Below are 15299 nucleotides of genomic sequence, written 5' to 3' on the forward strand. Positions count from 1 at the left end.
CTTTTCAATTTTTGACCCAAATCAGAAAAAAACGTAGACCCGCGGTATGTCATTTTGGTGAAAATTTTGACCATTCATGAAACCTTGTTTTTTCCATGAAAAATGACTCAAATGAGTGGGAAAATGCATTGGCATGGTAAATTGGGACAAATTTTGCTCAGAAATGTGACAAAAGGCACTTTTCAATTTTTGACCCAAATCAGAAAAAAACGTAGACCCGCGGTATGTCATTTTGGTGAAAATTTTGACCATTCATGAAACCTTATTTTTTCCATGAAAAATTACTCAAATGAGTGGGAAAATGCATGGGCATGGTAAATTGGGACAAATTTTGCTCAGAAATGTGTCAAAAGGCACTTTTCAATTTTTGACCCAAATCAGATAAAAACGTAGACCCGCGGTATGTCATTTTGGTGAAAATTTTGACCATTCATGAAACCTTGTTTTTTCCATGAAAAATGACTAAAATGAGTGGGAAAATGCATGGGCATGGTAAATTGGACCAAATTTTGCTCAGAAATGTGAAAAAAGCACTTTTAAATTTTTGACACAAATCAGAAAAAAACGTAGACCCGCGGTATGTCATTTTGGCGAAAATTTTGACCATTCATGAAAACTTGTTTTTTTCATGAAAAATGACTCAAATTAGTGGGAAAATGCATGGGCATGGTAAATTGGACCAAATTTTGCTCAGAAATGTGAAAAAAGCACTTTACAATTTTTGACCCAAATCAGAAAAACACGTAGACCCGCGGTATGTCATTTTGGTGAAAATTTTGACTATTCATAAAACCTTGTTTTTTTCCATGAAAAATGACTGAAATGAGTGGGAAAATGCATGGGCATGGAAAATTGGACCAAATTTGGCTCAGAAATGTGAAAAAAAGCACTTTTCAATTTTTGAACCAAATCAGAAAAACACGTAGACCCGCGGTATGTCATTTTGGCGAAAATTTTGACCATTCATGAAAACTTGTTTTTTTCATGAAAAATGACTCAAATTAGTGGGAAAATGCATGGGCATGGTAAATTGGACCAAATTTTGCTCAGAAATGTGAAAAAAGCACTTTTCAATTTTTGACCCAAATCAGAAAAACACGTAGACCCGCGGTATGTCATTTTGGTGAAAATTTTGACCATTCATAAAACCTTGTTTTTTTCCATGAAAAATGACTGAAATGAGTGGGAAAATTCATGGGCATGGAAAATTGGACCAAATTTGGCTCAGAAATGTGAAAAAAAGCACTTTTCAATTTTTGAACCAAATCAGAAAAACACGTAGACCCGCGGTATGTCATTTTGGCGAAAATTTTGACCATTCATGAAAACTTGTTTTTTTCATGAAAAATGACTCAAATTAGTGGGAAAATGCATGGGCATGGTAAATTGGACCAAATTTTGCTCAGAAATGTGAAAAAAGCACTTTTCAATTTTTGACCCAAATCAGAAAAACACGTAGACCCGCGGTATGTCATTTTGGTGAAAATTTTGACCATTCATAAAACCTTGTTTTTTTCCATGAAAAATGACTGAAATGAGTGGGAAAATGCATGGGCATGGAAAATTGGACCAAATTTTGCTCAGAAATGTGAAAAAAAGCACTTTTCAATTTTTGACCCAAATCAGAAAAAAACGTAGACCCGCGGTATGTCATTTTGGCGAAAATTTTGACCATTCATGAAAACTTGTTTTTTTCATGAAAAATGACTCAAATTAGTGGGAAAATGCATGGGCATGGTAAATTGGACCAAATTTTGCTCAAAAATGTGAAAAAAGCACTTTTCAATTTTTGACCCAAATCAGAAAAACACGTAGACCCGCGGTATGTCATTTTGGTGAAAATTTTGACCATTCATAAAACCTTGTTTTTTTTCCATGAAAAATGACTGAAATGAGTGGGAAAATGCATGGGCATGGAAAATTGGACCAAATTTTGCTCAGAAATGTGAAAAAAAGCACTTTTCAATTTTTGAACCAAATCAGAAAAACACGTAGACCCACGGTATGTCATTTTGGCGAAAATTTTGACCATTCATGAAAACTTGTTTTTTTCATGAAAAATGACTCAAATTAGTGGGAAAATGCATGGGCATGGTAAATTGGACCAAATTTTGCTCAGAAATGTGAAAAAAGCACTTTTCAATTTTTGACCCAAATCAGAAAAACACGTAGACCCGCGGTATGTCATTTTGGTGAAAATTTTGACCATTCATAAAACCTTGTTTTTTTCCATGAAAAATGACTGAAATGAGTGGGAAAATGCATGGGCATGGTAAATTGGACCAAATTTTGCTCAGAAATGTGAAAAAAAGCACTTTTCAATTTTTGACCCAAATCAGAAAAAAACGTAGACCCGCGGTATGTCATTTTGGTGAAAATTTTGACCATTCATGAAACCTTGTTTTTTCCATGAAAAATGACTCAAATGAGTGGGAAAATGCATGGGCATGGTAAATTGGACCAAATTTTGCTCAGAAATGTGAAAAAAAAGCACTTTTCAATTTTTGAACCAAATCAGAAAAACACGTAGACCCGCGGTATGTCATTTTGGTGAAAATTTTGACCATTCATGAAACCTTGTTTTTTCCATGAAAAATGACTCAAATGAGTGGGAAAATGCATGGGCATGGTAAATTGGACCAAATTTTGCTCAGAAATGTGAAAAAAGCACTTTTAAATTTTTGACACGAATCAGAAAAAAACGTAGACCCGCGGTATGTCATGTTGGTGAAAATTTTGACCATTCATGAAACCTTGTTTTTTCCATGAAAAATGACTCAAATGACTGGGGAAATGCATGGGCATGGTAAATTGGACCAAAATTTGCTCAGAAATGTGAAAAAAGCTCTTTTAAATTTTTGACACAAATCAGAAAGAAACGTAGACCCGCGGTATGTCATTTTGGTGAAAATTTTGACCATTCATGAAACCTTGTTTTTTTCATGAAAAATGACTCAAATTAGTGGGAAAATGCATGGGCATGGTAAATTGGACCAAATTTTGCTCAGAAATGTGAAAAAAGCACTTTTCAATTTTTGACCCAAATCAGAAAAACACGTAGACCCGCGGTATGTCATTTTGGTGAAAATTTTGACCATTCATAAAACCTTGTTTTTTTCCATGAAAAATGACTGAAATGAGTGGGAAAATGCATGGGCATGGAAAATTGGACCAAATTTGGCTCAGAAATGTGAAAAAAAGCACTTTTCAATTTTTGAACCAAATCAGAAAAACACGTAGACCCGCGGTATGTCATTTTGGCGAAAATTTTGACCATTCATGAAAACTTGTTTTTTCCATGAAAAATGACTGAAATGAGTGGGAAAATGCATGGGCATGGTAAATTGGACCAAATTTTGCTCAGAAATGTGAAAAAAGCACTTTTCAATTTTTGACCCAAATCAGAAAAAAACGTAGACCCGCGGTATGTCATTTTGGTGAAAATTTTGACCATTCATGAAACCTTGTTTTTTTCATGAAAAATGACTCAAATGAGTGGGAAAATGCATGGGCATGGTAAATTGGGACAAATTTTGCTCAGAAATGTGTCAAAAGGCACTTTTCAATTTTTGACCCAAATCAGAAAAAAACGTAGACCCGCGGTATGTCATTTTGGCAAAAATTTTGACCATTCATGATAACTTGTTTTTTTCATGAAAAATGACTCAAATGAGTGGGAAAATGCATGGGCATGGTAAATTGGACCAAATTTTGCTCAGAAATGTGAAAAAAGCACTTTTCAATTTTTGACCCAAATCAGAAAAAAACGTAGACCCGCGGTATGTCATTTTGGTGAAAATTTTGACCATTCATGAAACCTTGTTTTTTCCATGAAAAATGACTCAAATGAGTGGGAAAATGCATTGGCATGGTAAATTGGGACAAATTTTGCTCAGAAATGTGACAAAAGGCACTTTTCAATTTTTGACCCAAATCAGAAAAAAACGTAGACCCGCGGTATGTCATTTTGGTGAAAATTTTGACCATTCATGAAACCTTATTTTTTCCATGAAAAATTACTCAAATGAGTGGGAAAATGCATGGGCATGGTAAATTGGGACATATTTTGCTCAGAAATGTTTCAAAAGGCACTTTTCAATTTTTGACCCAAATCAGATAAAAACGTAGACCCGCGGTATGTCATTTTGGTGAAAATTTTGACCATTCATGAAACCTTGTTTTTTCCATGAAAAATGACTAAAATGAGTGGGAAAATGCATGGGCATGGTAAATTGGACCAAATTTTGCTCAGAAATGTGAAAAAAGCACTTTTAAATTTTTGACACAAATCAGAAAAAAACGTAGACCCGCGGTATGTCATTTTGGCGAAAATTTTGACCATTCATGAAAACTTGTTTTTTTCATGAAAAATGACTCAAATTAGTGGGAAAATGCATGGGCATGGTAAATTGGACCAAATTTTGCTCAGAAATGTGAAAAAAGCACTTTTCAATTTTTGACCCAAATCAGAAAAACACGTAGACCCGCGGTATGTCATTTTGGCGAAAATTTTGACCATTCATGAAAACTTGTTTTTTCCTTGAAAAATGACTGAAATGAGTGGGAAAATGCATGGGCATGGTAAATTGGACCAAATTTTGCTCAGAAATGTGAAAAAAGCACTTTTCAATTTTTGACCCAAATCAGAAAAAAACGTAGACCCGCGGTATGTCATTTTGGTGAAAATTTTGTCCATTCATGAAACCTTGTTTTTTTCCATGAAAAATGACTCAAATGAGTGGGAAAATGCATGGGCATGGTAAATTGGACCAAATTTTGCTCAGAAATGTGAAAAAAGCTCTTTTAAATTTTTGACACAAATCAGAAAAAAACGTAGACGTAAACGTAAACGTAGTATGTCATTTTGGCAAAAATTTTGACCATTCATGATAACTTGTTTTTTTCATATAAAATGACTCAAATGAGTGGGAAAATGCATGGGCATGGTAAATTGGACCAAATTTTGCTCAGAAATGTGACAAAAAGCACTTTTCAATTTTTGACCCAAATCAGAAAAAAACGTAGACCCACGGTATGTCATTTTGGTGAAAATTTTGACCATTCATGAAACCTTGTTTTTTCCATGAAAAATGACTCAAATGAGTGGGAAAATGCATGGGCATGGTAAATTGGGACAAATTTTGCTCAGAAATGTGTCAAAAGGCACCTTTCAATTTTTGAACCAAATCAGAAAAAAACGTAGACCCGCGGTATGTCATTTTGGTGAAAATTTTGACCATTCATGAAACATTGTTTTTTCCATGAAAAATGACTTAAACGAGTGGGAAAATGCACGGGCATGGTAAATTGGGACAAATTTTGCTCAGAAATGTGAAAAAAAGCACTTTTCAATTTTTGACCCAAATCAGAAAAAAACGTAGACCCGCGGTATGTCATTTTGGTGAAAATTTTGACTATTCATGAAACCTTGTTTTTTCCATGAAAAATGACTGAAATGAGTGGGAAAATGCATGGGCATGGTAAATTGGACCAAATTTTGCTCAGAAATGTGAAAAAAGCACTTTTAAATTTTTGACACAAATCAGAAAAAAACGTAGACCCGCGGTATGTCATTTTGGCGAAAATTTTGACCATTCATGAAACCTTGTTTTTTCCATGAAAAATGACTCAAATGAGTGGGAAAATGCATGGGCATGGTAAATTGGACCAAATTTTGCTCAGAAATGTGAAAAAAGCACTTTTAAATTTTTGACACAAATCAGAAAAAAACGTAGACCCGCGGTATGTCATTTTGGCGAAAATTTTGACCATTCATGAAACCTTGTTTTTTCCATGAAAAATGACTCAAATGAGTGGAAAAATGCATGGGCATGGTAAATTGGACCAAATTTTGCTCAGAAATGTGAAAAAAGCACTTTTAAATTTTTGACAAAAATCAGAAAAAAACGTAGACCCGCGGTATGTCATTTTGGCGAGAATTTTGACCATTCATGAAAACATGTTTTTTTCCATGAAAAATGACTCAAATGAGTGGGAAAATGCATGGGTATGGTAAATTGGACCAAATTTTGTACCAAAGTTCATGAACTTTCCAATTTTTGACCCAAATCAGAAAAAAACGTAGACCCGCGGTATGTCATTTTGGTGAATATTTTGACCATTCATGAAACCTTGTTTTTTCCATGAAAAATGACTCAAATGAGTGGGGAAATGCATGGGCATGGTAAATTGGGACACATTTTGCTCAGAAATGTGTCAAAAGGCACTTTTCAATTTTTGATCCAAATCAGAAAAAAACGTAGACCCGCGGTATGTCATTTTGGCAAAAATTTTGACCATTCATGATAACTTGTTTTTTTCATGAAAAATGACTCAAATGAGTGGGAAAATGCATGGGCATGGTAAATTGGACCAAATTTTGCTCAGAAATGTGAAAAAAAGCACTTTTCAATTTTTTGACCCAAATCAGAAAAAGACCCGCGGTATGTCATTTTGGTGAAAATTTTGACCATTCATGAAAACTTGTTTTTTCCATGAAAAATTACTCAAATGAGTGGGAAAATGCATGGGCATGGTAAATTGGACCAAATTTTGCTCAGAAATGTGAAAAAAGCACTTTTAAATTTTTGACACAATTCAGAAAAAAACGTAGACCCGCGGTATGTCATTTTGGTGAAAATTTTGACCATTCATGAAACCTTGTTTTTTCAATGAAAAATGACTCAAATGAGTGGGAAAATGCATGGGCATGGTAAATTGGACCAAATTTTGCTCAGAAATGTGAAAAAAGCACTTTTCAATTTTTGACCCAAATCAGAAAAAAACGTAGACCCGCGGTATGTCATTTTGGTGAAAATTTTGTCCATTCATGAAACCTTGTTTTTTTCCATGAAAAATGACTCAAATGAGTGGGAAAATGCATGGGCATGGTAAATTGGACCAAATTTTGCTCAGAAATGTGAAAAAAGCTCTTTTAAATTTTTGACACAAATCAGAAAAAAACGTAGACGTAAACGTAAACGTAGTATGTCATTTTGGCAAAAATTTTGACCATTCATGATAACTTGTTTTTTTCATATAAAATGACTCAAATGAGTGGGAAAATGCATGGGCATGGTAAATTGGACCAAATTTTGCTCAGAAATGTGAAAAAAAGCACTTTTCAATTTTTGACCCAAATCAGAAAAAAACGTAGACCCGCGGTATGTCATTTTGGCGAAAATTTTGACCATTCATGATAACTTGTTTTTTTCATGAAAAATGACTCAAATGAGTGGGAAAATGCATGGGCATGGTAAATTGGGACAAATTTTGCTCAGAAATGTGTCAAAAGGCACCTTTCAATTTTTGAACCAAATCAGAAAAAAACGTAGACCCGCGGTATGTCATTTTGGTGAAAATTTTGACCATTCATGAAACATTGTTTTTTCCATGAAAAATGACTTAAACGAGTGGGAAAATGCACGGGCATGGTAAATTGGGACAAATTTTGCTCAGAAATGTGAAAAAAAGCACTTTTCAATTTTTGACCCAAATCAGAAAAAAACGTAGACCCGCGGTATGTCATTTTGGTGAAAATTTTGACTATTCATGAAACCTTGTTTTTTCCATGAAAAATGACTGAAATGAGTGGGAAAATGCATGGGCATGGTAAATTGGACCAAATTTTGCTCAGAAATGTGAAAAAAGCACTTTTAAATTTTTGACACAAATCAGAAAAAAACGTAGACCCGCGGTATGTCATTTTGGCGAAAATTTTGACCTTTCATGAAACCTTGTTTTTTCCATGAAAAATGACTCAAATGAGTGGGAAAATGCATGGGCATGGTAAATTGGACCAAATTTTGCTCAGAAATGTGAAAAAAGCACTTTTAAATTTTTGACACAAATCAGAAAAAAACGTAGACCCGCGGTATGTCATTTTGGCGAAAATTTTGACCATTCATGAAACCTTGTTTTTTCCATGAAAAATGACTCAAATGAGTGGAAAAATGCATGGGCATGGTAAATTGGACCAAATTTTGCTCAGAAATGTGAAAAAAGCACTTTTAAATTTTTGACAAAAATCAGAAAAAAACGTAGACCCGCGGTATGTCATTTTGGCGAGAATTTTGACCATTCATGAAAACATGTTTTTTTCCATGAAAAATGACTCAAATGAGTGGGAAAATGCATGGGTATGGTAAATTGGACCAAATTTTGTACCAAAGTTCATGAACTTTCCAATTTTTGACCCAAATCAGAAAAAAACGTAGACCCGCGGTATGTCATTTTGGTGAATATTTTGACCATTCATGAAACCTTGTTTTTTCCATGAAAAATGACTCAAATGAGTGGGGAAATGCATGGGCATGGTAAATTGGGACAAATTTTGCTCAGAAATGTGTCAAAAGGCACTTTTCAATTTTTTATCCAAATCAGAAAAAAACGTAGACCCGCGGTATGTCATTTTGGCAAAAATTTTGACCATTCATGATAACTTGTTTTTTTCATGAAAAATGACTCAAATGAGTGGGAAAATGCATGGGCATGGTAAATTGGACCAAATTTTGCTCAGAAATGTGAAAAAAAGCACTTTTCAATTTTTTGACCCAAATCAGAAAAAGACCCGCGGTATGTCATTTTGGTGAAAATTTTGACCATTCATGAAAACTTGTTTTTTCCATGAAAAATTACTCAAATGAGTGGGAAAATGCATGGGCATGGTAAATTGGACCAAATTTTGCTCAGAAATGTGAAAAAAGCACTTTTAAATTTTTGACACAATTCAGAAAAAAACGTAGACCCGCGGTATGTCATTTTGGTGAAAATTTTGACCATTCATGAAACCTTGTTTTTTCAATGAAAAATGACTCAAATGAGTGGGAAAATGCATGGGCATGGTAAATTGGACCAAATTTTGCTCAGAAATGTGAAAAAAGCACTTTTAAATTTTTGACACAATTCAGAAAAAAACGTAGACCCGCGGTATGTCATTTTGGTGAAAATTTTGACCATTCATGAAAGCTTGTTTTTTCAATGAAAAATGACTCAAATGAGTGGGAAAATGCATGGGCATGGTAAATTGGACCAAATTTTGCTCAGAAATGTGAAAAAAAGCACTTTTCAATTTTTTGACCCAAATCAGAAAAAGACCCGCGGTATGTCATTTTGGTGAAAATTTTGACCATTCATGAAACCTTGTTTTTTCCATGAAAAATGACTCAAATGAGTGGGAAAATGCATGGGCATGGTAAATTGGGACAAAGTTTGCTCAGAAATGTGTCAAAAGGCACTTTTCAATTTTTGACCCAAATCAGAAAAAAACGTAGACCCGCGGTATGTCATTTTGGTGAAAATTTTGACCATTCATGAAACCTTGTTTTTTCCATGAAAAATGACTCAAATGAGTGGGAAAATGCATGGGCATGGTAAATTGGACCAAATTTTGCTCAGAAATGTGAAAAAAAGCTCTTTTAAATTTTTGACACAAATCAGAAAAAAACGTAGACCCGCGGTATGTCATTTTGGCAAAAATTTTGACCATTCATGATAACTTGTTTTTTTCATGAAAAATGACTCAAATGAGTGGGAAAATGCATGGGCATGGTAAATTGGACCAAAATTTGCTCAGAAATGTGAAAAAAGCACTTTTCAATTTTTGACCCAAATCAGAAAAAAACGTAGACCCGCAGTATGTCATTTTGGTGAAAATTTTGACCATTCATGAAACCTTGTTTTTTCCATGAAAAATGACTCAAATGAGTGGGAAAATGCATGGGCATGGTAAATTGGACCAAATTTTGCTCAGAAATGTGAAAAAAGCTCTTTTAAATTTTTGACACAAATCAGAAAATAACGTAGACCCGCGGTATGTCATTTTGGCAAAAATTTTTTACCATTCATGATAACTTGTTTTTTTTCATGAAAAATGACTCAAATGAGTGGGAAAATGCATGGGCATGGTAAATTGGACCAAAATTTGCTCAGAAATGTGAAAAAAGCACTTTCCAATTTTTGACCCAAATCAGAAAAAAACGTAGACCTGCAGTATGTCATTTTGGTGAAAATTTTGACCATTCATAAAACCTTTTTTTTTTTCCATGAAAAATGACTGAAATGAGTGGGAAAATGCATGGGCATGGAAAATTGGACCAAATTTTACTCAGAAATGTGAAAAAAAGCACTTTTCAATTTTTGACCCAAATCAGAAAAAAACGTAGACCCGCGGTATGTCATTTTGGTGAAAATTTTGTCCATTCATGAAACCTTGTTTTTTTCCATGAAAAATGACTCAAATGAGTGGGAAAATGCATGGGCATGGTAAATTGGACCAAATTTTGCTCAGAAATGTGAAAAAAAGCTCTTTTAAATTTTTGACACAAATCAGAAAAAAACGTAGACGTAAACGTAAACGTAGTATGTCATTTTGGCAAAAATTTTGACCATTCATGATAACTTGTTTTTTTCATATAAAATGACTCAAATGAGTGGGAAAATGCATGGGCATGGTAAATTGGACCAAATTTTGCTCAGAAATGTGAAAAAAAGCACTTTTCAATTTTTGACCCAAATCAGAAAAAAACGTAGACCCGCGGTATGTCATTTTGGCGAAAATTTTGACCATTCATGATAACTTGTTTTTTTCATGAAAAATTACTCAAATGAGTGGGAAAATGCATGGGCATGGTAAATTGGGACAAATTTTGCTCAGAAATGTGTCAAAAGGCACTTTTCAATTTTTGACCCAAATCAGAAACAAACATAGACCCGCGGTATGTCATTTTGGTGAAAATTTTGACCATTCATGAAACCTTGTTTTTTCCATGAAAAATTACTCAAATGAGTGGGAAAATGCATTGGCATGGTAAATTGAACCAAATTTTGCTCAGAAATGTGAAAAAAGCACTTTTAAATTTTTGACCCAAATCAGAAAAAAACGTAGACCCGCGGTATGTCATTTTGGTGAAAATTTTGACCATTCATGAAAACTTGTTTTTTCCATGAAAAATGACTCAAATGAGTGGGAAAATGCATGGGCATGGTAAATTGGGACAAATTTTGCTCAGAAATGTGTCAAAAGGCACCTTTCAATTTTTGAACCAAATCAGAAAAAAACGTAGACCCGCGGTATGTCATTTTGGTGAAAATTTTGACCATTCATGAAACATTGTTTTTTCCATGAAAAATGACTTAAACGAGTGGGAAAATGCACGGGCATGGTAAATTGGGACAAATTTTGCTCAGAAATGTGAAAAAAAGCACTTTTCAATTTTTGACCCAAATCAGAAAAAAACGTAGACCCGCGGTATGTCATTTTGGTGAAAATTTTGACTATTCATGAAACCTTGTTTTTTCCATGAAAAATGACTCAAATGAGTGGGAAAATGCATGGGCATGGTAAATTGGACCAAATTTTGCTCAGAAATGTGAAAAAAGCACTTTTAAATTTTTGACACAAATCAGAAAAAAACGTAGACCCGCGGTATGTCATTTTGGCGAAAATTTTGACCATTCATGAAACCTTGTTTTTTCCATGAAAAATGACTCAAATGAGTGGGAAAATGCATGGGCATGGTAAATTGGACCAAATTTTGCTCAGAAATGTGAAAAAAGCACTTTTAAATTTTTGACACAAATCAGAAAAAAACGTAGACCCGCGGTATGTCATTTTGGCGAAAATTTTGACCATTCATGAAACCTTGTTTTTTCCATGAAAAATGACTCAAATGAGTGGGGAAATGCATGGGCATGGTAAATTGGGACAAATTTTGCTCAGAAATGTGTCAAAAGGCACTTTTCAATTTTTGATCCAAATCAGAAAAAAACGTAGACCCGGGGTATGTCATTTTGGCAAAAATTTTGACCATTCATGATAACTTGTTTTTTTCATGAAAAATGACTCAAATGAGTGGGAAAATGCATGGGCATGGTAAATTGGAACAAATTTTGCTCAGAAATGTGACAAAAAGCACTTTTCAATTTTTGACCCAAATCAGAAAAACTTGTAGACCCCGCGGTATGTCATTTTGGTGAAAATTTTGACCATTCATGAAACCTTGTTTTTTCCATGAAAAATAACTCAAATGAGTGGGGAAATGCATGGGCATGGTAAATTGGACCAAATTTTGCTCAGAAATGTGAAAAAAGCACTTTTAAATTTTTGACACAAATCAGAAAAAAAACGTAGACCCGCGGTATGTCATTTTGGCGAAAATTTTGACCATTCATGAAACCTTGTTTTTTCCATGAAAAATGACTCAAAAGAGTGGGAAAATGCATGGGCATGGTAAATTGGACCAAATTTTGCTCAGAAATGTGAAAAAAAGCACTTTTCAATTTTTTGACCCAAATCAGAAAAAGACCCGCGGTATGTCATTTTGGTGAAAATTTTGACCATTCATGAAAACTTGTTTTTTCCATGAAAAATTACTCAAATGAGTGGGAAAATGCATGGGCATGGTAAATTGGACCAAATTTTGCTCAGAAATGTGAAAAAAGCACTTTTAAATTTTTGACACAATTCAGAAAAAAACGTAGACCCGCGGTATGTCATTTTGGTGAAAATTTTGACCATTCATGAAACCTTGTTTTTTCAATGAAAAATGACCCAAATGAGTGGGAAAATGCATGGGCATGGTAAATTGGACCAAATTTTGCTCAGAAATGTGAAAAAAAGCACTTTTCAATTTTTGACCCAAATCAGAAAAAAACGTAGACCTGCAGTATGTCATTTTGGTGAAAATTTTGACCATTCATAAAACCTTTTTTTTTTTCCATGAAAAATGACTGAAATGAGTGGGAAAATGCATGGGCATGGAAAATTGGACCAAATTTTACTCAGAAATGTGAAAAAAAGCACTTTTCAATTTTTGACCCAAATCAGAAAAACACGTAGACCCGCGGTATGTCATTTTGGTGAAAATTTTGACCATTCATGAAACCTTGTTTTTTTCATGAAAAATGACTCAAATGAGTGGGAAAATGCATGGGCATGGTAAATTGGAACAAATTTTGCTCAGAAATGTGACAAAAAGCACTTTTCAATTTTTGACCCAAATCAGAAAAAAACGTAGACCCGCGGTATGTCATTTTGGTGAAAATTTTGACCATTCATGAAACCTTGTTTTTTCCATGAAAAATGACTCAAATGAGTGGGAAAATGCATGGGCATGGTAAATTGGACCAAATTTTGCTCAGAAATGTGAAAAAAGCACTTTTCAATTTTTGACCCAAATCAGAAAAAAACGTAGACCCGCGGTATGTCATTTTGGTGAAAATTTTGACCATTCATGAAACCTTGTTTTTTCCATGAAAAATGACTCAAATGAGTGGGAAAATGCATGGGCATGGTAAATTGGACCAAATTTTGCTCAGAAATGTGAAAAAAAGCACTTTTCAATTTTTGAACCAAATCAGAAAAACACGTAGACCCGCGGTATGTCATTTTGGTGAAAATTTTGACCATTCATGAAACCTTATTTTTTCCATGAAAAATTACTCAAATGAGTGGGAAAATGCATGGGCATGGTAAATTGGGACAAATTTTGCTCAGAAATGTGTCTAAAGGCACTTTTCAATTTTTGACCCAAATCAGATAAAAACGTAGACCCGCGGTATGTCATTTTGGTGAAAATTTTGACCATTCATGAAAACTTGTTTTTTTCATGAAAAATTACTCAAATGAGTGGGAAAATGCATGGGCATGGTAAATTGGGACAAATTTTGCTCAGAAATGTGTCAAAAGGCACTTTTCAATTTTTGACCCAAATCAGAAAAAAACGTAGACCCGCGGTATGTCATTTTGGCAAAAATTTTGACCATTCATGAAACCTTGTTTTTTCCATGAAAAATGACTAAAATGAGTGGGAAAATGCATGGGCATGGTAAATTGGACCAAATTTTGCTCAGAAATGTGAAAAAAGCACTTTTAAATTTTTGACACAAATCAGAAAAAAACGTAGACCCGCGGTATGTCATTTTGGCGAAAATTTTGACCATTCATGAAAACTTGTTTTTTTCATGAAAAATGACTCAAATTAGTGGGAAAATGCATGGGCATGGTAAATTGGACCAAATTTTGCTCAGAAATGTGAAAAAAGCACTTTTCAATTTTTGACCCAAATCAGAAAAACACGTAGACCCGCGGTATGTCATTTTGGTGAAAATTTTGACCATTCATAAAACCTTGTTTTTTTCCATGAAAAATGACTCAAATGAGTGGGAAAATGCATGGGCATGGAAAATTGGACCTAATTTTGCTCAGAAATGTGAAAAAAAGCACTTTTCAATTTTTGACCCAAATCAGAAAAAAACGTAGACCCGTGGTATGTCATTTTGGTGAAAATTTTGACCATTCATGAAACCTTGTTTTTTCCATGAAAAATGACTCAAATGAGTGGGAAAATGCATGGGCATGGTAAATTGGACCAAATTTTGCTCAGAAATGTGAAAAAAGCACTTTTCAATTTTTGACCCAAATCAGAAAAACACGTAGACCCGCGGTATGTCATTTTGGTGAAAATTTTGACCATTCATGAAACCTTGTTTTTTCCATGAAAAATGACTCAAATGAGTGGGAAAATGCATGGGCATGGTAAATTGGACCAAATTTTGCTCAGAAATGTGAAAAAAGCACTTTTAAATTTTTGACACGAATCAGAAAAAAACGTAGACCCGCGGTATGTCATTTTGGCGAAAATTTTGACAATTCATGAAAACTTGTTTTTTTCATGAAAAATGACTCAAATGAGTGGGAAAATGCATGGGCATGGTAAATTGGACCAAATTTTGCTTAGAAATGTGACAAAAGCACTTTTCAATTTTTGACCCAAATCAGAAAAACACGTAGACCCGCGGTATGTCATGTTGGTGAAAATTTTGACCATTCATGAAACCTTGTTTTTTCCATGAAAAATGACTCAAATGACTGGGGAAATGCATGGGGGCATGGTAAATTGGACCAAAATTTGCTCAGAAATGTGAAAAAAGCACTTTTCAATTTTTGACCCAAATCAGAAAAAAACGTAGACCCGCGGTATGTCATTTTGGTGAAAATTTTGACCATTCATGAAACCTTGTTTTTCCATGAAAAATGACTCAAATGAGTGGGAAAATGCATTGGCATGGTAAATTGGACCAAAATTTGCTCAGAAATGTGAAAAAAGCACTTTTCAATTTTTGACCCAAATCAGAAAAACACGTAGACCCGCGGTATGTCATTTTGGTGAAAATTTTGACCATTCATAAAACCTTGTTTTTTTCGATGAAAAATGACTGAAATGAGTGGGAAAATGCATGGGCATGGAAAATTGGACCAAATTTTGCTCAGAAATGTGAAAAAAAGCACTTTTCAATTT

The sequence above is a fragment of the Astyanax mexicanus genome, unplaced genomic scaffold (genome assembly GCF_023375975.1).
Source record: "Astyanax mexicanus isolate ESR-SI-001 unplaced genomic scaffold, AstMex3_surface scaffold_44, whole genome shotgun sequence".
Classification (NCBI taxonomy): domain Eukaryota; kingdom Metazoa; phylum Chordata; class Actinopteri; order Characiformes; family Acestrorhamphidae; genus Astyanax; species Astyanax mexicanus.